The 21,731-nt window shown below is 41.1% G+C and overlaps 1 protein-coding gene across 4 annotated transcripts in view; it reads left to right on the forward strand.

The window, feature by feature from the left end:
* The window catches only part of LOC6617390, a 48,264-nt gene that overhangs the window by 4,827 nt on the left and 21,706 nt on the right, over window positions 1–21,731 (forward strand). The window contains exon 1 of one of the 4 annotated variants that reach the window (XM_032721307.1): window positions 19,810–19,898. The exons of the other annotated variants lie outside the window; for them this stretch is intronic. The gene's annotated coding sequence lies outside the window, so the exon portion shown is untranslated. Of the gene's footprint in view, window positions 1–19,809; window positions 19,899–21,731 lie in introns of those variants that run through there. 4 annotated transcript variants of the gene reach the window in all.

Genomic DNA, 21,731 nt, shown 5'->3' on the forward strand with positions numbered 1-21,731 from the left:
GATGATAAGATAGCTATACATTTTCCCTCTGTGTGCCTTTAAGATCCATCGCCGTCATCTGTTTTTGACTTAAATGTAGTTGGCAGGAGGAAAAAAAGAGGAGTGCTATATAAAGAGAGAGGTCATTCATCCAGCGTTTATCACGTTATGCTGTGCCTAACCCCCACCCCCCAGAGTTTATTAACATATTTTTCTTTCCCTTTCTAACCACCTGTTTTTTTGTTTGTTGTTACCAAGTGTGGCTTTGGCCTTAGCTGTTGTGTATTTGTACTGTTTGTTGGTGTTTCTCTATCATATCTACCTTTTTCTGAGACTGTTTTTTTTTTCAGATTTTAGGCAATTATTTAAAGCACTTATGTTAAGAACCCAAAGATTTAAATGTTTACTTCTTACTTCTTTATTATAATTGTTACTTGGAATCTTTGAACTTGCAGGGAAAGACTTTCCCATCAGTAGTTTCTTTACCACTGTAAAGGGTATTCCCTTAGCCATTCCAGCAGTTGTCCTCCTTTATTCTGCGGCCTTTTTGTGCCCTCATTTCCTGGATGCGCCCACCACTTGGTGGTGGTTTGGAAAGTGGAAAAGTGGCAGGAGAGGTGGAAGCTGTCGGGAAAAGACCCCAACTTGGGTCCAGAATATCCCTGACCAAACTTCTCACTGTCGTTCCACGGTTCTTTTAGTGCTGCCGGTGACGCTTGCTTTTATGCATGCCTGTTTTTCCTGCCGTTTCCTATTATTTCGCCTTTTTTGGCCTACGGTTTTGGCCAACAGGAAATAGCCGACATTAGACTGGGCTGGCACGTGTTTATGTTGCTTTGCTGTTATTTTATGCTCCACGCTGGGGCAGGAAATGCGATAGAAAAATGCATTTTCAGTCGCCATGGAATTTTCGCTCTTTTATTCGGGAAAAACTGTTGGCAGTTTCGCATCTGCTTCTGCTCCTAGTTCTCTGGACGGTTTTTTCAGCACCCACGGTTTTTTAAGCGATCTGTGTTTGGGTTGCTTTAGATTTCATTTCAATTTCGTTTTAATCCGGTGCAGAAATATATCTTTTATATGTGAACAGAACCGGAGGAAATTACGTTTTTATGCCTGAACTATAAAGCCAAAACAAACGAACGATTTAACATATTTTTTTTATTATTTTTCGAGCGAAATTGAAACTTTTATTGCCACTTCCACTATAATGCCGAACTAAACGGTAATTTTACCAAAATAAATCTACTAAATAGTCTACTTAAACCCATTAAAGTCGTATAAGCAATGAATTTTTATCTCACATTTGAAGAAAAGCGTTTATTACAAAAGTTTAATAAACGTTTTATAGTGGAGTAACCTAAAACTAAATTTGTTTCCTGTTTTAATATCAAAAAAAAACATTGTTATGTTTCGCCCTCATCCAAAATTTTGTCCAATCTTTTTACCATATTTCAAACCACTCCACTCCTCCACTCATTAAAAGAAAACTCTGTCGCTGGTGGCTACTTCAAAAGTCACTCTTCCCAAAAAGTGCAGCTGCAGTCCATTTATCCGACCATCCATCTAGATTGCTGCAGGGCATTTTCCTTCATCGAGGTGAAGAAACGAATCGAAATGTGGAAACACGAAGAGCCAAATGAAAAACTTTGTAGCTTTGTTATCTGGTATCTGCCTTCTGGTTTCCAGCCACACTGTTTGTATTGTGGCTCATTTGCATTATTTTAATTCATTCCATTCGGGTAATCCCCAAAAGAAACTAAATAAAAGCTAAAATTGATGTTCTGTATCAATAGATCAGAATGAAAATGAAAATGGGGAAATGGTTACGGTTCTTGGGAGCAACCGTTATGCTTACTGCATACACTTAATTAATTTCCAAATAAAACGAGAAACAAGAAGAAAACCCACAAATTGAAGAGGGGCCAGCAGCAATCCATATGGCAAAACTTTCAACTTACAATTCAATTTATTTTTCAACAGGAATACAAGAAAGCCGAAAAAAGAACTAAAAGTAGAACAAGAAATAAGGAAGTGCAACAAAGGCGGCGATAGAGCAAAGGTAAAAAGACAAATTGCAACTTTTTGAGGCACTAAAATCACAGTTAGCAGATAGTTTTACCCTCAGTTTGCCCACCCACTTCCTCCAAGGACACACAAAAGAATAAGGAGAAACTTTGTCCTGCCGCCAGGACACTTGAAACAAATTGCAATTTGTGCCTTTGCCTACGAAGCGGGGTTAAATGGTTTTCCCTTAGCTTTTTGCGGCGTAGGATGACGTAGGATGTTCGCCGGGTCTCCAGTGTTGCCTATAAATTAAGTGCAGCAATTAATAATTAAAAAAGCGTGTTAATTAGAGAGCCACACACAGAGTAGAACGCCAAAAGGGGGCGGATGGTGGGGAAAGACAGCACCGATGGAGCTCAAAATGTTTCGGCTAATTGCGATTTCAATTAGCCGTATTACGGAAATCCTTTTGGTCCACTCCATACAAACCAAGTCGAATTTTAATGATGGAAAATCGAGGTTAACAGTGGGTTATTACTTTAAGCTCTAAAAATTTAAATTCGTTTACTAATAAATTAAACAAGTAAGCAAACCAAACCTTAACTAACCCTCTAAGCCATAGTAAGTCAACCATCTTGGTATGAAAATCGTGTGAATAAATTGAGCTTGTCACATCAGCAGAACTAACTGCCTTTGTTATGCTTACTTATCCATGTTCATCGCTTTGTCTACCCGCAAACAGTCCGTGGAATAAGTCCACCGTCACTGCCAATGCGCTCCAGCATTGGTTAAAGTCGGCTGGTAACTTTTGGCCAGCACTGTGCTGGGTGTTCTGTCATTAAGGTGGTCGTTGTGCTTCCGTTCGGTTAGTTTCCCCTCCCCCCTTCACCGCTCTTGCACACCATTTCATCTCCAAAAACATTTTTCGCTGACAGTTCGCTTGGCCAAGTGAACTGGGGAAATCCCCGCGCTCATATTTCATTTCATTGTGCGCCATTTCTCTGGATATGAATGCACCCAGACAGGAATGGCGACTGCTGACTGCTTAATATATCACCGGACTTTGCCAAATCTTTTATTACATAACTCGACTTAGATGTGGTCGGCAGCGGAAGAGAACCATTCCCCTATATATCTGATATCTGGAATGCCCCTCACGTTCGCGGCGTTGCCTAATTTAGTTATGCATCCAGGCACTACATCTATGTCCGCCCCCCGATTCATAACCATCCATCCACCCATTGATTATTCACAATCAATCAGCGTATTGAGTCGGCCAATTCCCGTTACGATCCCATTTCCCGTTGCGCCTCCGATTCTATTTCCATAGCCATATATATTGGAGACCTCAATTAGTCGGCCACGGATATTCTGTTCTTTGATTCGCCGAATTGCAATTGAATTTGGCTGTGCCAATTAGTTAATTAGCAGATAAGTGAAATAGAGGAGCCAAGTGATGAGAATGGCCAATGAATAAAAGGGGGGCTTATAAACTAACCCACAACTAAGAGGGGGTTCTGAGATAAAAGATTCAATAATGAATATATATATCTACTCTGTTCTGTTGATCAATTAAACAAATCATTAATATCAATATGAATGCACTTGCACATATTAAAAAGAGGCTCCTAATTAAATTGGTCAGAATTGGTTTAAGTAAGAATTGGCTTAAACTAATCAGCTTAGGCAAATAATTATTTTCAATTATGATGTGCGAAAGTGCTCGACAAATTGCAGATTTGTTCGACAACCGTGTAGACCGGAATACAACTCAAACTGCAGGTTGTGTTCATAAATCGAACCAACGACATTTAATCGAGAGCCAGAACACAACAATGCCCAAGGCAAATCGAAACAATCCCAACTGAATCGACGACTCAAACCGATTTCGATTCACAGACCGACACGCAAAATAAAACAAAGGCTAAGCGGCTTTGGCTGAACCCCAACCTGAAGTGCCTTGTGCAACGCTGCGTATGCGCAACAATTAAGTCAGCAATTCTCTGTGGCTTTTCGCATTTAATTTATTTCCTGGCTCACCTTGCCACATACTAGAGTCGAGCAGAAACCGACCGATTTTAATGAAGTACGTAAAGTTAGCAAATAAAACAAACGCAGTCTCAGAACTAAACCAATTTAAATGGGTTTCGAAAAAAAGCCAACTGCCAGGAAAAATATGCGAGTCCAAATGACCCAAATGGAAAATCGCTGAAGGCAGCAGCAGCAGCAGCAGCGAAAAGCCACAAAACATAGTTTCTAATGAGCCAAATTAAGCAAACGTCAAACAATTAAAGCGAGCCCAGCGAATAAGCGTGTAATTATTTTATAATTAAATTCCATTTAGCCAAGACTCGTGTCTCCGCGACCACGACAGTTGGCCCATGTTGGCCTGAAAATTTGTGTAAGCTCCTGTGTGTGTTAAGCGTTTGCAGGTGCAACAGGTGTAAATTACGACAGAGGCGAAAACCAAGAAAAAAGGGTGACAGCCAGTAATCGCTGCAATCAGCTCGCAAAACAACAGCGAAAACAAAAGCAACTCCAAATCCGTTTCCGGCACTCAAAATTAGTGAATTTGTCAGCGGCAGTGGGTCAACAAAACGCCTTTTGGCCAGCACGTCAGACAAGGGTCACTAACTGGAAAAACTGCCAACGAGTTAGCTGGCTTTCAGCAGGATATAGAAATAATATGGAAAATGTTTAAAATTAACCCCTTTAATTTTAAATGGATTTTAACGTAAGCGCAGTCGTGCACGTCACATTCACGATACAAAAAAATAAAATTTAGAAGTCCACATCTTAAAGTCAGGGATCATAGACGGTCGATCGTGTCTTCTAAGACTGCCACGAATCGATGGGAAAATAAAAAATTCAAAATCGAAGTACTCTCCCGGAAAGAGTAGAGAAATTAGTAGGCAGCCCGATACACTTTTTGTTTTCCCTCCGCCGTGTTTATTCTGAGTTGGCAAGACAAAGTTATAATTTGTGGCATTGTTATTCGCCGACTGGTTGGTGGTTGCCTGTATTGTTGCAATCGAAGCTGGCTAAAATTGGAGAAAGTCAGTCGAGTAATTTGGTCTTTTCGCAGTCGTTCGCATGCGTGCAGCGATTTTAGTTTAATTTTATTTCAGATATTTGCCGGCAGTTTTATTTGCACAGTTTTTCGCTTTGGCTTGTGCCTTGTGGGAGGTGCTGGCACTCGATTGAGCCTTCTAGAGTGGAGTGAACTAGTTTCCATTTAATAGTTATAGCCCAAGAGCCACTGGCAAAGAGAGCATGAAATGTGCAACGAATTGTGGCAGCCGCGCAAAAAGATTTATTGAAGCCGCTGCTGCTGGTGCAGCTATTAACAAAATTACTTAACAAGCGGCCGAAAAACTGGAGAAAAATACCATATCCAGCAGCAGGAACTCCCTGAGTTATTGCCAGTCGGCTGAGTTTCGGTCTCGGCTTTGGCCAGTCCAAAAGGCCCAAGGGTGGGCATTCTGCAACCGCAGGAAACGGGCGACAGGCAGCGGGCGACCTTGTGAGGCGGCGATATATTCTATTTAATTGCATTCGCGGTCCAGACCAAAGAAGCCCGCAGAGCCGGAGTCTCTAAGCCGCTGTCAGCATTTTGGGGGCTGGCAACTCGGATTCGCCTCCACATGTGCTCGAATTGCCAACTGCGGATGGCGAACTGCAAGGCACAACTCCCAGCACAATGTGGAGATTGTTAGGCCCGGGATTACAACGGACATCAAAAGTGGGCGGCGACCGGGCGCCTTGATTTATGATTGCGCAATAGAAAGATGGAGCGGCGCGCTCACATGTAGTGGGGCCCAAAGAAAAGTGTATTTAAGCCCTTTATGGAGTGCAATCCGGGGAGCTGCAAGTGGGGGGCTGGCCAAAAGAGGCCCTTAAAGGCCCGATGAATTCACAGATTAGATCTTGTAGTGCTAGCGAAATAACACGTAGTGGCTGATGGTTAGAGAGAATATGGATTTTATAGGACTGACACTTAATAAAACTCGGACTCCAATGCAACCTGTAACGTTAAGTGTCCCAAATCGACTTAAGTAGACCGGAAGCCCACAATTAAGCTCGTGCTTCTTCCTATTCCAAATTGAATACGCCCACCAATCTGTAAGTTCAATCGAATCCCCAGCAGATGGCCGGGCAAGGAACCCATTTCCTGCACCTTCCTTGACCATTGATTGGAACTCAGCCGTCCATCGAATCTTCGACAGTCAGCCGCAGAGTTGGTATCGATAGCTCGCCTTTTCTATGTTATAAATTTTCGCTAACGACGCCCATGGCACCGGGAGAAGCACCGAAGTGGCCATTTGCCACGTTTATCCCCCTCCCCCCTTTGGTTTTTCGGTATGGAGCCCACTATCGTCCAGTCGCAGCTTTGGACAGCAGCAACAGCATTCAGCAGCAGATCCAATTGCGGTTGCCGCCTGCCAATCGGCAAAAGTTGACGACCGCAGCGCAGCTATTGAAAGGCAATAAAAACAACAAAATCACATCGGATGGATGCAGTGGAAAGGGGGGGATGCGCTGGCGAAGGACACTGGCTAGCAATGCAATTTGTTATTTTGAATTTAGCAATTTTGAGTCGCAACTATTTTTGTGCAGCAAAAGCAATCGGAAGCGGGGCACAATGCCATGAATGTGCGCATCCAGTTTTCCCTTCTCTCTGTTTGCTGTTATTTAATTAAATGTTCCGCGAATTTTCGAGATCGAGCTGCGGAATGGCTGGCAGTCGTGGGAATGGGCGTGGCAGCGGGTTTGGCAGCTCTATTATTAGCCACAAACAGCAGGGAATTCTTGTGATTATTGGTTCGATGGAATCATCATGCATTTCGCCCAACTATTTTTAGTGCCCATCATCATATTGCCTTCGCTTCACCGCCCCATTGCCACTCACCACTCACCTTACCGATTGTCCTTTTTCATTCGTACCCCTTCAAGGACGAGGAGGCTGGAAAAATTTGAAAAATTCCCAAGTCAAGGGCTAAATAAACTTTGTCGCTCGGGTGAAAAAAGCAAAAGTGTTTGACAATCGGACACTGGGAAAAAAATATGAAACCATTTAGTTGGGTAGTTCTCAGCCCTAAGGGTGTTTGCTCTAAATTTAAAGCACACTTAAACTTTTTATTTCGATTTTTATAACGCAGTTATCCGGACAATCATCTTGTGAAATGGATATCTTAAGTACCCAATTCTTGATTTTTACTCCCTGTGCAGTCGCATATATCGCCTTTCCTGGCTCGCTATATATATAAATGTCTATCAATTTGAGCTGTTATCCTTGTGCATATCCTTTAGCCAAAGCTCACTGTCGGCAGCTTGTCTGCCCCGCCCCCGTTTACCGCCCACTTACTGGCTGTCGTCTGTGCAGGAAATTTATTGAATTTAATATGCATATTGCACGAAAAATGTATGCATTTTCTTTTTTTTTGTTTTTGCCATATGCCGGTAGCTCTCTGCTGGCGAGCACACTCTTACCCTTTTGTCATTAAGTGTTATGCAACGTCAAATTGTTTTTATTGTTGTTGTCATTTTGAGCCCAAGATGGAAATTTCAATTTGGATTTTTGATGGCAGAATTTTCAAGTGGAAAATGCTTCAATGGCTGGGTCCATTTTCATGCAGATTTCGGGACTATTCGAAAACTGAAAAAGTGAACAATGGAACTTTATCATGTTTTTTTAGGATATATACGATTAAATAATATCGATTTTAGTAACTAATATTTGGTGTATGTGCTTGAACATGCATTAATTTTCCTTTCATTTCTTTCTTTCTAGGTAAGCGCCTTTAAACAGACAGCAACACGTAAAAAAACAACAGCAGGTAAACCCTCTAAGCAAGTCCATTAAATTTGAACCAAAATTTGGAGCCAATCTCCGCACTGACCCCAACGTTGACCCACTGCGCTCCCAAAGAGATTTCAGCTAATTACGAGTGTGTGTCACTTTTACGAACGTCTCTCAAATGACCCATTAAGCTGGGCCATTAATTTTTAGCCCAATGACCCCGCTAAGACGGCGAAAAAATCGAGAAACCGAAGAGGAAAAACAAATTAAAATTACAAATATTCGAGCTACACACTAGAGAAACACTAAAATTGCGCATAAAACAAAATAAATAACCAATTAAGGAGCCGACGACGGGAAGTCGGGAAAAGCGCCCCGGAAAATCGAGTGCGAAATTCATTAATTAGCCATAATGGTCGCCCAACCGCAGGGGGCGTGGCCTTTCAAGGGGCGAAAAATGGGGGGCGGACATGTCCATTTGCTATTGGCATATCAGAAACACATGTCGCTTGTCATGTGTGCCAAATGTGGCATGCAACATTTAACTGCAGAACAACAACAGAACAACAGAAGCTGCGTCAACGGCAACTGGCAAAATGGCAAATGGTAAAGTGGCAACAAAACAGAGCCATAAACGCGGCTAATTGCCAGAGGAATGCCTCCAGAAGGTCAGGTCATGTCACTGCGGAATGGCACTTGGGGATTCTGACTCGAATGCCGGGCGGCCAGCTACACTGGCAAAATAAAGTTATACACTACAAGGATGAACTCTTTAACGATAAATACCTATAACTGGCCATAGCATATGGTTTCCAGCTAAATGGCCCCAGTTGATCGAAATCATTTAACACAAAGGTGTCTCCAAAGTTAATCCATTTGATATGCTTTCGATTTTTGCCTCACTTCGGCTACCTTTCCCCTCTTTTGTCGAGTGTAAAGAGGCCCGCTCATAAGTAATGTAGTTTGGTATGTGACACGGATTGGCAGATTCGACCGGCGTATGGCGCGTAAATTGGTGAAGAGCCCAGATTAACCGTTAATGGCCACGAGTGTTGGATGCCACGCTTTTTGATTTTGGGTATTTTTGGCATTTAGTTACGCTCAGCAACTTGATTGTTGGTCAGTTGCTCGTAGCTCTGGACCCAAACACATACGTGCACACCTAAATACAATGCCCCAACTCGATTGACTCGTTTTTTTCGGGTTTTCTTCAGTTCGAGTTGGCCAAGACATAATAACGATGTTTGATGATGCGGTAACTGAGATGAGGATGCCGTGCCGCCGTTTACTCCATTCGCAATTTGCCGATGTTTATATGCCTATTTGAGGCCGTTTTTCAACTTGGCTTCATTCTCCGATTCCGATTTCAATTGACTTGTTTAGCTTGCCATTGGAAATGCGAGTCGAATGTATAAACACAGTTGCTCCGTCTGGCTGGGGAAGACTGGCATTTGGAACTTGCAAGCTGACTGCACTTATTCCTGTGTATTTGGGACGCCAGGGACCCCAGAGGCCAACATATTCCGGAACGAAATGAGCTGGGGGAATGCAATTTATATGGACCTCATTAAGCAGCAATTGATATGGACAGCAGCATAGGAATAAACAATTAGAATTAGAGGAACGTGGTCTAGAAATGAACGTCTCCTGGACATATTTAGTGCCTGGTAAATAAATAAATTGCAATAAACTTGGCTACAATGGTAGCTTGCAAAGCAACTATGCTTCGAAATGAAAAAAGTAAGCCCATGGTTAATTTCATTAAGATTGCAGACATTTCAACTTATAAATATCATATATGCCACTTTTTGTTGGCCACAAAGAACCTTAAAATAACACAATAATATAAAGAACTTGTAGACATGCATAGCATTCCTTTTGCTGCTGATTGATAAAGTGAATTATTCAGCTATATGCTGTTGATTTAATTTAGCCAGCTTGCCAACAACTTCGCTTACATCATCCAATCGATAGCCAAAAAGGGTTTCCAACACTTAATACAGACGCGACAGGAGTTACAACATACTCGTAAATAAATAACAAAGCCAAAGCAACGAAAATCCAAGCTGAAGTCATGCGTATTAAATACCATGGAAATCGAGAAAAAATCAACCAAAATCAAATGCAAGGGGAGCCAACAAAAAGGCTGAAATCGACCAGCACGAACTAAATTGCAGGCAATCATTTGGAAATTCAAAAGCAAGGCACTGAAAAGCTGAAATACTGAAAATTCCCGAAACAAACCAGCGTGTGCAGTCACGATTAAATGTTTATGTGTATGCACGACTATAACTAAGCGTAAACGGTTTCAGTTAGTGATTCATTTGGCTAAATACAGCCATATTAAAGCCGACACATTTATCGCCATCGATATCTTTCACCGGCGAAATGGGGAAAAAAACTGTGCCACTTATTCCATTTGACATGAGCCATTCGGCGGGGGACACTCTTTGATTTACGGCGATCAGCCATCGAACGAAATCAGTGCAGCTAACAGTGCAACCTGTTTGCGCCACGGAAAACAAGTCCCCAACTGCAGCGCAGCCTGAAAATTGGCCTGCAAATTGCCCCAGAACTCCCTCCTTGCCCCTCAAAATGTTTTTACTTCTGCACAGAAAAAAAAAACACCATGTCATAATTGCAAGCCTTTAATGTTTAAATAACATTTGACGTACAATTGTTTCTTTGTGAGTAAGAAGACAGCATCTAAACTCGCAAAAAGAAAATAATCTGGTCATAACTGAACTTAAACGAGATACTTTAGATAGATTTTTTTCCGGTGCTCTCTTCCTGAACTTCCACAGCTGCCGACGGCGAACGGGACACTCGACGTTTTGGGCCATTGACAACGATTAAAAACAAGTTTCCCCCACCGGCCACGCCCTCTTGCGGCCGCCGCCCCCTTTTCGGGACCATGGGCACTGGCACTTGTCCACCCAAGTTCCACTCACTTGTTTGCTTAACCGTTCTCGGCCTCAGTCAACGTCGGCTGCATTACTGACCCACATACAAAAGACATTCAATCGAACTGTTTTCTTTTTATCCCTCTCTTTCTGCTCCAGTCTCTCCCATTCCCGCTCGCACACTGCCCTCTCTCTCTCTTTTGATGGCCTTGAGTGGCCGGAGTATTATGGTTTTGATGGAGAGCTGAGCTCAAGTGGACCCAAAGAAGCACTTGGAGGGGCAGCTAAGGCACTCAAACGATAACTTTATCTTTCCACAATTTAAAGTTTCTTGGGAAAATATCACTATTTTATGGAATTTATTCAGCTAATATAAGAGAGCAGAGGCAGAGGTTATAACCTCTCTCTAAACTCAAACGAATTATTATTGGAGATTCAATTAGTAGCCATACTCATGCACTTGCTATTCTACAAATGTTAAATTGGTTTAATTACTGCTGAATATTAAAGGTTGCATAAGGGTATTTCCTATTCGTGTTGCCTCCATCACATCCTTTTTTTCCTTTTACTCGTATAAATACACATTGAACTGTGCCGAACAGCGTGTAAAAGGTGATGGGGATAGTCGGTGGCGACTGGCGAGTTTTGTCGTCATCAAACCGCGAGGTTTGCGTGTGTTTGTTAGTTGAGTGCATCTCCTCTGTGTGCGTTGCGAGTGTCCGTGATGATTTACCGTTGTGGCCTTCTCTATGCACATACATACACATCCATACACATGGCAATTCTGCCGCTGAAATAGAGCCAACTGCACAAGGGGTTTTGGCCCAAAGTGGGAGTCTGAGTCTGGTACCCATCCTGATTCCGATTCCGCTGACATTGCTGTTGTTGGCCGTGTGTGCCCATTTGAACGTTAGCTACACATAGTTGGCTTGTTAGCCAGTTGCAAAGAGTACGGTACTCGGGCTCTCGATCAGGTGCGGAAAAAAGAGATCTAGCAAAAAAAAAAGCGAGGAAAACCCAAACTCTCTGTAAAAGCAAGTGCAGAAATGTTTCAATTTGCAGCCGGAAAAAGAGTTCAAGGCATAATGGCTTCACCTTTATTCGTTTCAGACGCTTGCCGAGAGTGTTGATTCTTAAAAACACTAAATCTTGGTAACACGATTCTTAAAAGCTACCGGTTTGAACAAGCTTTTGCAACATTTATTTCAATATATATCCCTTATACCGAATTATGCATACCAAGTCCCAGTTGCTTACCATTTTAGTACTTCTAGCCGGCCTCTGGTCACTCTAACTACTCCTTTATCCCACCTGAGACTCACCTATGGTCATTAGCTCATGTGAAAAATGCGCGTTGGCTTCCTCGAAATGATGGCGTTGGACCGTTTGGAGGCTGGAAACGACCGCAAGGGGAGCAGCCGCCCCTCTCTCAAAAGAGCAAGCTAGCGAAATGAATAAAATGGGAACACGCACAAACAAAACAAACACACACACACTTTAGCCGGGCCGTTGGAATCTCATGTGTTTGCCACGCCCACACAATACACCGGAGGGCGTAAACAATAGGTGAAAAGCCAAATGAAAAAAGTATGATGTGGATGATGATGTGAAGCCCGCAAGTCATCGCAGGTGAGGGATATATGCGAAAGTGGGGGCGTGGAAGGGGTCGGAGTGGCCCTAGTTGCAACTTGCAACATAACTATTAGCTTCATTTTTGCAGCATTTAACTTGGCCCCCGTCGCTTCCCACTCGTTGCCCCTGCACCTTTGTAACTCTGTTTGCTGTTTTCTTCTTCTGCTGCTGCTACTGAACATTTTTTTGTGTGTGCTCTGCCGAGCCTCAAATGAATTGAATGTGAAAAATTTAAATGCAAACAGCCGCAGTCGACGCAGCAAAAAGAAGAAGCAGACGCAGCATTGAGAAAAAATTGGGTTCATTATTTGAACAGTTTCAAAAAAAAAAGAACCTATTTTATTCTAAGCGTTGTCAAATGATAGTCGGGTCACACTCTAATCATTGATAAAATTTTTATTTCTGTCTGCAATTGGTTTTTTTGTTATCAATGAAATATTTTTCTATGGGTGCATACAAGGAGTTCCATTTTTCACAGTGCATCCTTCCCCTGTTTGCGTTTTCGCGGGGTAACCCCTTTTTTTCTGTGCTGTTTCTGCTTGCCTTGCATTACACAAGTCGACAAGCCTTACCGCTCCTGCCAACGCCACCAAATCTCCCACTCAGCTCGGTCTAGCAAAGTTCATTGTACCATCTCGCTTAGTTGAAGAGTCTATGAGTCCAAAACAAACGATGCTTTTGATTGCCAACCAGTGGGTGGACTGAAGAGGGGCGGTGCTGTTTGCCAACGCCGCCAGAGATCGGGTCAAAGACTCGACTTTAGGCCTAAGTTGGGCCCTTTGGTTGCGGGCCAACGCAGTGCTCTGAATTTTGTGTTCCCATATTTGTTATGACTCTTTTATCTCTACGGAGGCAGGTGAGAAAACAGTTGGTAAAGTGATATTTAACCAACAGCACATAAAAAGATTTTATAAATTAATATCTTATAGTCCCAAGACCAAGTCGAAAGTATTATCTAAACACTTTCCTTGAGAGACCCTTCATTTGCCAATCAAATTAGAGAAATCATTTTGAAGAAATCTTGTCTCCCCGTTGACAACTAAAGGTCTTTTCAAAGATCTTCTTCTGTGTTGCTCATTAAGAAGACATTTTTACGCTGAATAGATTTCATCTCGTTTCACCGCGCGAATCTGCAGAGCAAACATTTCAGGGCGCAGCTTTAGCACCTTCACAACGATATGCTTTTGAAAGATTTTTGCGAGACTTTCTCAAAGAATTGTGAGTGGGCAAACAGTTGGCCACGAAAATTAGCACTTGACGATGTCGACAAACAGCACAGAAGATCTGCAAATTAGCAAGTCGCATTCCACCCACTCAGCGGCAAGTGCGTAGCGTAATTATACATTTGTAGTTTACAAATGCGATTTCGCAAGGTTAAATGCAAGGATCCTATTTTGCATTTAAGCTACCTCTGCATGAGTGTGCTCCTATTTAGACTGACAACTGTTGGCAAATAATTCCCCCACCCAGTTAACGCAGCATCCCCCTTAACCCACTAACCATATCCTCGAAACTCTGTTCATTATTCCGAGCACGCGTTCGCCATGACTTTTGTGGCTGGGTTATCTGGGTGTCGTGCTCTAGTCCTCCCAGATAAGGACCCTCTTTCAGCCGCGTCCCTTTTGGCATATTTACTTTATTACAATGTGTGACCCCAGTGAAAACGCGACAGGATTCTTTTATGGGTCGCCAGTAGGCTATTCATAACTATTAAGGCAAATGCTGGCTTTTGAAAACTAAAAGATTTAGCGAAATCCCTACGAAGTAAGAGCTACTTTGGTTTTTTTTATGAATTCAGATTGATTTAGAAATTTAAATCTGAACTAAATTTAGAAGTCTCCTTAAATGATGCTATTTTGTCTCGATATTTCTCAATTTCACAATGTACTTGTTAGTTTGCAGCTACGCTTGCATAACGACATTTCCCTCTGCAGTTTTTTACGCAGGACATAAATAACGTATACGCCGCATTGGACAGTAACCTGCCTCTGCATTTCTCCTCCGCCACTCCCTACCCATCTGCACCGCCTTCTCCACCATCTGCCGGCGTGTTCCTTCAGTCATTTATCATTTTCCAAGGCGTTGACACTTTCACTTGTTTCACACAATGAACTGAACCACAACAAGAAAACGAAACATGGAAAATAAAAACCAAAATGAACCATTGACAAGTCAATTTCGGTATGGGTCTCCGCCCAACCTGGAGCTCGTTATGGCCTGTCAAATTTATTAGTTTCAATATAATTTGACAAAGAGTAAATTTGTACGGTTACATTTACCCAGTTTGGCCCAAAAGGCAAACATTTATCAACGGTTTCGACCTCTTCTGGACTTGCTTTTGTTTCTGGTGCTCTCTGCTGTACTATTTTCATTTTTAAAGGCTGGCTCTTTGCAGAAATTTATGTTTATTGCGCGATGGCCTTGGCCAGAAATTATCATAAATTGCACTGTCATTACAGCGGAAACAACGAAAAAAAAACGAGGCAAAATGGTACCATAAATATGAAAATACTGTTATTCTGCGTAATTGCGGCTTACTTTGGTTCATTTTCGGTTCACGGCAGTTCATCGCCGGATCACTGCGGTTCATTCCCAGTTCACTCCAGTTCATTTCACTGACACTCAGTGAAATTTTGCTTTCATCTTCGAGCCGCGGCGGTAGAAAAACAAAAGTGTAGCAAAAAGATAGCAAAAGTGAAGTGAAGTCCATCTGCTCCGCTTTGTGTTTCTGCTATTTTCACTGCCTTCGCATCTTCTTTTTTACTTTGCTGTTACATTTTTGTAATGCTTTTTGATGTCTTCATTGTGCGAGCCCGCTCGCTTTTTTTATTGGGTTATTATTTTTATGTTACTGCTGAACTTAATTAACATTTGGCACGACTTTCAATGTCAATAGCAATCTCACTCGGCGCTGCCGCACAAATGCCAGCAAATTAGTTAATTTCTTTGATCGCCAGATAAAAGAAATACTTTGCACTAATGATCCGACATAAGTGCGGCAAATGATGAGAGAGTTGCAGGTTGAAGAAAGTGATTTGGGACATGCAGATACAAATTGCAGCAGCTTTTTCATCCCAAACTGCACAGGTGTGAATGCAGAGAGCTTGTGAGTGTGTTGCAGTATTTGTACATGCTAAATAAAAGAATTAAAATAAAAGAATCAAGAAATAACGTAGTTTGTTTATAAATAAGACCTATTATTCTCGTGAATAGAATCATTAATTCAATTTCCTTGTCTTTGCATTAACTCAATTTGTTTCCTTGCTCCCTTCGCCCAATTTGTGTGTCACCGATGACACTTACATCAATGTACTTCTACGCATTTCAGAACCAATTTAGAAGCTGCTAGGCAGCCCGAAATCCTACAGCTTCCCCAACAAATGAACCCGAACGTATTTCCGACTCTAAAATATCTACGAACATACATGCTTTACATTTAACAAGCACTCAAGTCGAGCTGAAGCTTACGAGCCAATGCACTTAAGTTTATTTGCTTGGGGACAGCAGCCAGACCGAGAAGGAATAAAAAAAGAGTTGGGATGTCGGATGGCGGGAAACCCCAAAATAGCAGCATCTGGAACATAACCCATTGGGCAACATCAGTCCGACTTCTTGGCTACTTGTCATAAGCATAAGCGGCGAGGTGCGCCCATTTGCTTACAACTCACTTGGCTGGTCACACTTCACACAGCTCGCATATACAACACTTTTTATCCGTATCTTCATCGTCTTGGCCCTTGAAGATACATGAGAGTCGCTTGAGTTCTCCCTCGAGGGATTTCACTCAACGGGCCGCATAATTTATAAGCCTTTTTCGGCGATGACTAGTCTGACATTGATTAGTTGTCATTTGGCTTATTACCTGAGATGCTGACCTTGGCTCGTCTGCTGAGCCAATCGATAAAAACTCCAACACTCACGTTCCAAGCACTTCCTCAAACTTTTTTGGCTACAGTCAGTGGCGATGACAATATTCCATTTCGTATGAGCCATTTAATGTGAATTTAAAATTAGCGAATAAGCATATGACTATCTTGTTAACAATACGACAATCTCTAACATTTCTCCATTTTCCTTTTTCACATAAGATACTTCACTATTTCACCTTAACAGTCTGAAACGCACTGTACTAACATGTATCTTGTGATCTGCCCACATATTTTCGGTTCGTCATCGAAACTGACCAGCATCACAGGTCTTTAAAGCCCCACCTTATTTATAAGCATGAACATCACATACCGGAATACGTGCCATATTTTAGTTGTCTGTTATTTATTTATTTTTTTTTTTTTTTTTGGGCCTTTGGCACTTGGTCAACTTTTTAATCGGTTTTTGCGGCTTAATTAAATCTGGATTTTTTCTCAGCTTCGGATACGTTATACGCTTCATTGTGAATGTTTTTCCATTAGCATATTTTTGTTTGTTTGCGACTTGCTCAACTCTTCGACATTAAAAGTTTCTGCGATTGCTGGCAAGTTTTTCCTTCGCCTTTTTATGAGTTCATGAGTTCCGATTGGGAAAAACTTTGTTGGCTTCGTTGCATAAACAGGAAATCGAATGCCGGAATGTCGATTCGATTGTTGGTAAACATAACAGTCTGTTATGATTATTTATCATTGCCTGATTTGCTGGAACAACATTTGTATTGTAATATTCTGATACGGTTTTCTGGCTCTGCTGGTTAGATGTTCGCTTTATTTATAGACACAGATGATTATGATTGTATTATGCATAATTTGGCACGGAACTGGTTAAATAAAGGAAATCGGACATCAAACAGTGATTGGCTCTAGATGTCTGAGGCCATCAAATGACTGGCTCTGAAATGAAACTTAAACTTTTTTCGGAGAACCTTAGCTTTTTATGGTTCCTTGTTGATTACTTTACTGTTATTTATGAGCGGCTATTCCATTGTAAGATTTTATTTGCATAAACTTTTACTTTTTTACAGACTACACAAATGGGGTCAGGTTTTAAACGGGTCGTTTCAAACTTGTTTCTATATTGTTCGATCTGTTGTCATTAGTTGTATATGCAAGCATAGGCAATTAAGCAAATGATAGAATACATTCAGATGTTACTTTTATGTGTAAAAACTATTTATTGTAAGTTGTTAATTTCCATGCATTTGAAATATTCGAGGCTCGATTTCCCCTGGGATCTAATTAAAGCAACAGCAAAGTGCATCATCAATATATTATTCATTTATTCCGTTTTGGACAAAAGCTCTCTGGCGGAGCAAAAATAATACATCTTCTGTCACATACTGGATATCAATATAAATCATCTTCGGCTGTCCATAGCTGACATCAAATCTCTTAATGTATACAAATCATATTTTCCAATTCTATCGCTTGTAACCTTCAACTCCACCCAGAAATCAGAAATAACCCATTTTCCCCAGATCCCAATGGCATCGCCCAATTCACGTAGCAAATCACTTTACAACTGTCAGACAAACAATGCCAAGAGCTGATGGCCAAGAGAGGATTGAGCGGAAAGTGTTGTCCAAAATGGGCGAACGGTCTAGTTGGGGCAAGGGGCGTGGCAGATGAAAGATATCCTTCACCGGATGCTATTCGGCATTTGACTTTATCACGCAAATTGATTGCTTTGACCCGAAACGATTGACGAAATTTGATTGATAACTTATTAAGTTGGCCATTGTCTGTGTGATATGTGGGCGTGGCCCGCCCCTATCTAATTTTTGCATGCTGGCAAAAGTTTATGTGTTAGTCTGGCTCATTTTTTGAGTCACGCATCGGTGAATGGCTAATAAAGATAAATATACAAGATGCCAGATGGCAAAAGGCAAAAGGCAGTTTCCCCAATTCGCCACACTTTTATCTGCACTTGCCCAGCAGCAGGTTGCGGCCTCAAAAAATAACAAAAACACAGATTTAAATCCACGAATATATCACTTTTGTGCTGCCTCACATAAAAATATGTAAAAAAGTAAGACATGCAAGTTGGCTCGCTGAAATATTTTGGAAAAACAGCCCAAGGGCCAGACAAAACACCAGAGATGAGTGGCCTGAAGCCAATGAAATTATTGGCCGGACCTGAACACCCAAAAAAGAAAAATAAACATCAGCGTCAACAGCAAAAAATGCTAATTCAAAACAAGCAGATTTTGCGGTTTATGCAAATGCCTCTCAGACCAGAATAATACCCAAACAAGTCATAACAGCCACACAGATTCCACTCGTTTGTACAACTTTGTGTTTGAAGAATAAAAATAAATAAAGATTTGAAGTTCCTTGGGAGAAGTGCAGTCAAATTTATATAAGCTGGCGTGCAGGTTGCCCAAAGTGCAGGCGCTTTATGGTTACTCCTCAAAGTAAAGGTGGGTTTGGGCATTTAATTAAAGATTATATCCACATGCGTTTGCAATAAATCAAACAGCTATCCTTTGTGTTAGGTAAGAGCTGTAAAAAATATACATATATTGGCAAGCAAATATAACAACATTTTGTAGTAAATACAAGAAACACAAACACAGTGAAATCTATGATGCTCAGCTGCGTCAAACTGTGCAGTTCAAGGCTTTTTCGTCTTAGCCCCAAGTCATTTTACTCTGGGCCAGAAAAAGTTGAAAATAGCAGGCCGAGATAATGCCGAAAATGCCTTTCTTTTCAACTACGACTTCTTCCACGTCTGCTGTTGGCCCTCTTATGTTTATTTAACACACTCGCACACACGCACATAAGGGCCAAAATGAGTTTGGGCCAAGAGCAATAATTCATTTTGACTTCCATTCTCGGCTGACTCTGATGGAAAACCTTTCTCCTCGTTCTATCGCCTCCAAATTGAATTCCAACTTAAACATCATTTGGCTATTTTGGAATGGAAACGATTTCGCACATGCCGGAGTGTTTGTGTTTGCTTATGTAAGCTGTCCTGCTGCGCTGCGATATTGATTACATTTTTCACCAGCTTTGAATATCTGTTCATTAGACTGGATTGATTTTTGGTAACATCTCACAATTTTTCTACACATTTATATTTTTTCCGATCTAATATTGTACATATACCGACGCTTAAAGTTAAGGATATACATATACTTATTTATAACACTTTTATGTTGCCCCTTGGCAGTTAGAATAGCATTTCTCTTTTGCCCCTATGATATTTAACTTATCGACCAGTCAATTGTAAACTTTTCCCTTACCAATATTTGTACTTTTTTCTACTTTGTTCAACACACAATTGCTCAAATTAATTGTCTTTTTTATTTGCTTATCGCCATTTAATTACAAAATAAGTTTTCTAAAAATGCTGGAATTTTGTCACAAAACTTTTATTACCATAGTTTATGATAGTTGGTTTATGGGTGGGAAAAACCCGCAGAATGGAAATGCGGGTTGACTAGTTTCCAAGTTCTTCTAAAGCTATTTGCCTGTAGAGCGTATGATAATCAGTAAATTACAGTAACCCACCACCAATATAAATCACTAAAATCACCTTTAATCACTTACTTTATTTTCAGGTGAGACTGCAAACTTTTAAGCTGACAAGTCATTGGATCTTGGGAATACGCACAGAGATAACAGACTGCCGCAATCAAAGTTGGTTATGGGGTAAGTGAGACGTGGAAATTGGCTCAACAATTTGGCTCAAGCTCAACACTTTCCCGCCGCCACCCCATTTTCCGCCCACTCCAAGTGTGACCTTCAAAGAGCGACAACAATGGCGCATCTTCTCCCATGTGCTTTTTACCCGGCGCGGTGTCTGCCTGCCTTTTTTGGGTCATTTCCGCGATTTGGTTTTTGGCTTTTGCTTTCCACGATGTCGGGATCGAGAGACTTCCGTCTTAGCCTTGCACTCAGACCCCAATCTGAAGTGTTTACTGTTTACACTCGTTTTCGTTTAAATTTGCATTTTAATTTATTTGCGCGATGTCTTTGTTTTCCTCTCTGTTTACCTGCACCTTTTCCTTTCTCGCCATCTCAGTTGACCATTGCACAATTCATGAAATTCCATTTGACGTTTTCGGCACTCTGCTTAAAACTTGCCTTAGAAGCACAGAGTGACCATGCACCGGAACGGTATTTCCGTCACTGTGCAAGGTCATACTGTATTCACAATCAAAATCGATGTCGCGTGCTTATAAGTATTTTTCACTATTGCTTTCCTTTGCTTTATCTTAAACTCTGTAACTCCTAGTTTCTTTCTGTGTAATGCTTCTGTTACACTTATTTGCTGTTATTGCAGCCATTTGCCAACTGAGTCCATTTCTGTTTACATTTGGCCTTTTTCTGTCTTCCGGCTTCGCCCGTTTTACTTGCAATTTATGCACTGACCTGTTTCCATTAAAATTTCGTTGGCGTGGTGTCTCTTTTTCATTCTGCTCACATTGCTGTCTCTAATTAATTTCCACGTTCACTTATGAGACTTTAATGGCGAGCACTTATTTTTACCTTTTAAGGGAACTGAAAACATTAAACGAAAGTTGTTTGCTGTAGTTTGCTGGTATGCTAATATATACAGCTTATAAAATTATTTTCAGTATTTTTCATTGGGCGAAATAATATGACATGCAAAAAGTGTCAAAATCAACTCCCATTCGAATTTAAAAAAGTGATATGTAATTCGTTGTAATGATGCTTAAATATTACCAGTTTAATTGTTAATGTTCAGCATGTAAATGGCATCTGACTAATATGCTGAATAATTTAAAATTTATGCCGAAGGAAGTCCGCCCTTATTGTTAACATTTGAATAAAGGGTAAATGACAGTACTGCCATATCTGCGGCACCATTTTTATTTTTTTGAATTTCAGTGATAGCCTTCGAACGAGCACTAAAAGCAATTTATTTATATTTATTCCTGGCTTGTTTTGCTACTGTTAGCTTGTTTCAATTTATGGCGAATTTATGCTTTTAATCGTTAGCCTATTAAACGCGCCCTGACAGTCCATTCAAATCATGTACTTAAAGCCCAGATCCAGGTTCAGAATGAACTTGCCCCGATGCGGGCAATAAAAAATGTTTATCAATCGCTGCCACAAGCACGCCTCGAATGCTGCAATGTAAAACCAAATTTAAATGAGCCGCAAAGCGAAAATAAATGTTTAAAAATATATATCCCTGCCATGCACTTGCTGTAGGTAACTGCGTCAATTAAAAGCGGGCATTTAAAAGTGCAATAAATGATTATTTCAAAGTGTCGCACACAGCCATGGAAACTTGGAAATTAATGCTCGTGGCCAAAAAGTCCATTAACATAAATCGCTTACAGTCAACATATTTTATTTAATTCTCTTATGGAATTATACGGTGATGCAATGAATATTAAAGTGAAGGGTTCTTGTGTGTTCTGAGATTAAAATATGTGGACATGCGATCTAGAGCAAGGGAATCTGTGCATATTAATTATTATTCCAGGCCAAGCCTTTGTAGCCAATATGGCA

The sequence above is a fragment of the Drosophila sechellia genome, chromosome 2L, assembly GCF_004382195.2.
Source record: "Drosophila sechellia strain sech25 chromosome 2L, ASM438219v1, whole genome shotgun sequence".
In the NCBI taxonomy this organism is placed as follows: domain Eukaryota; kingdom Metazoa; phylum Arthropoda; class Insecta; order Diptera; family Drosophilidae; genus Drosophila; species Drosophila sechellia.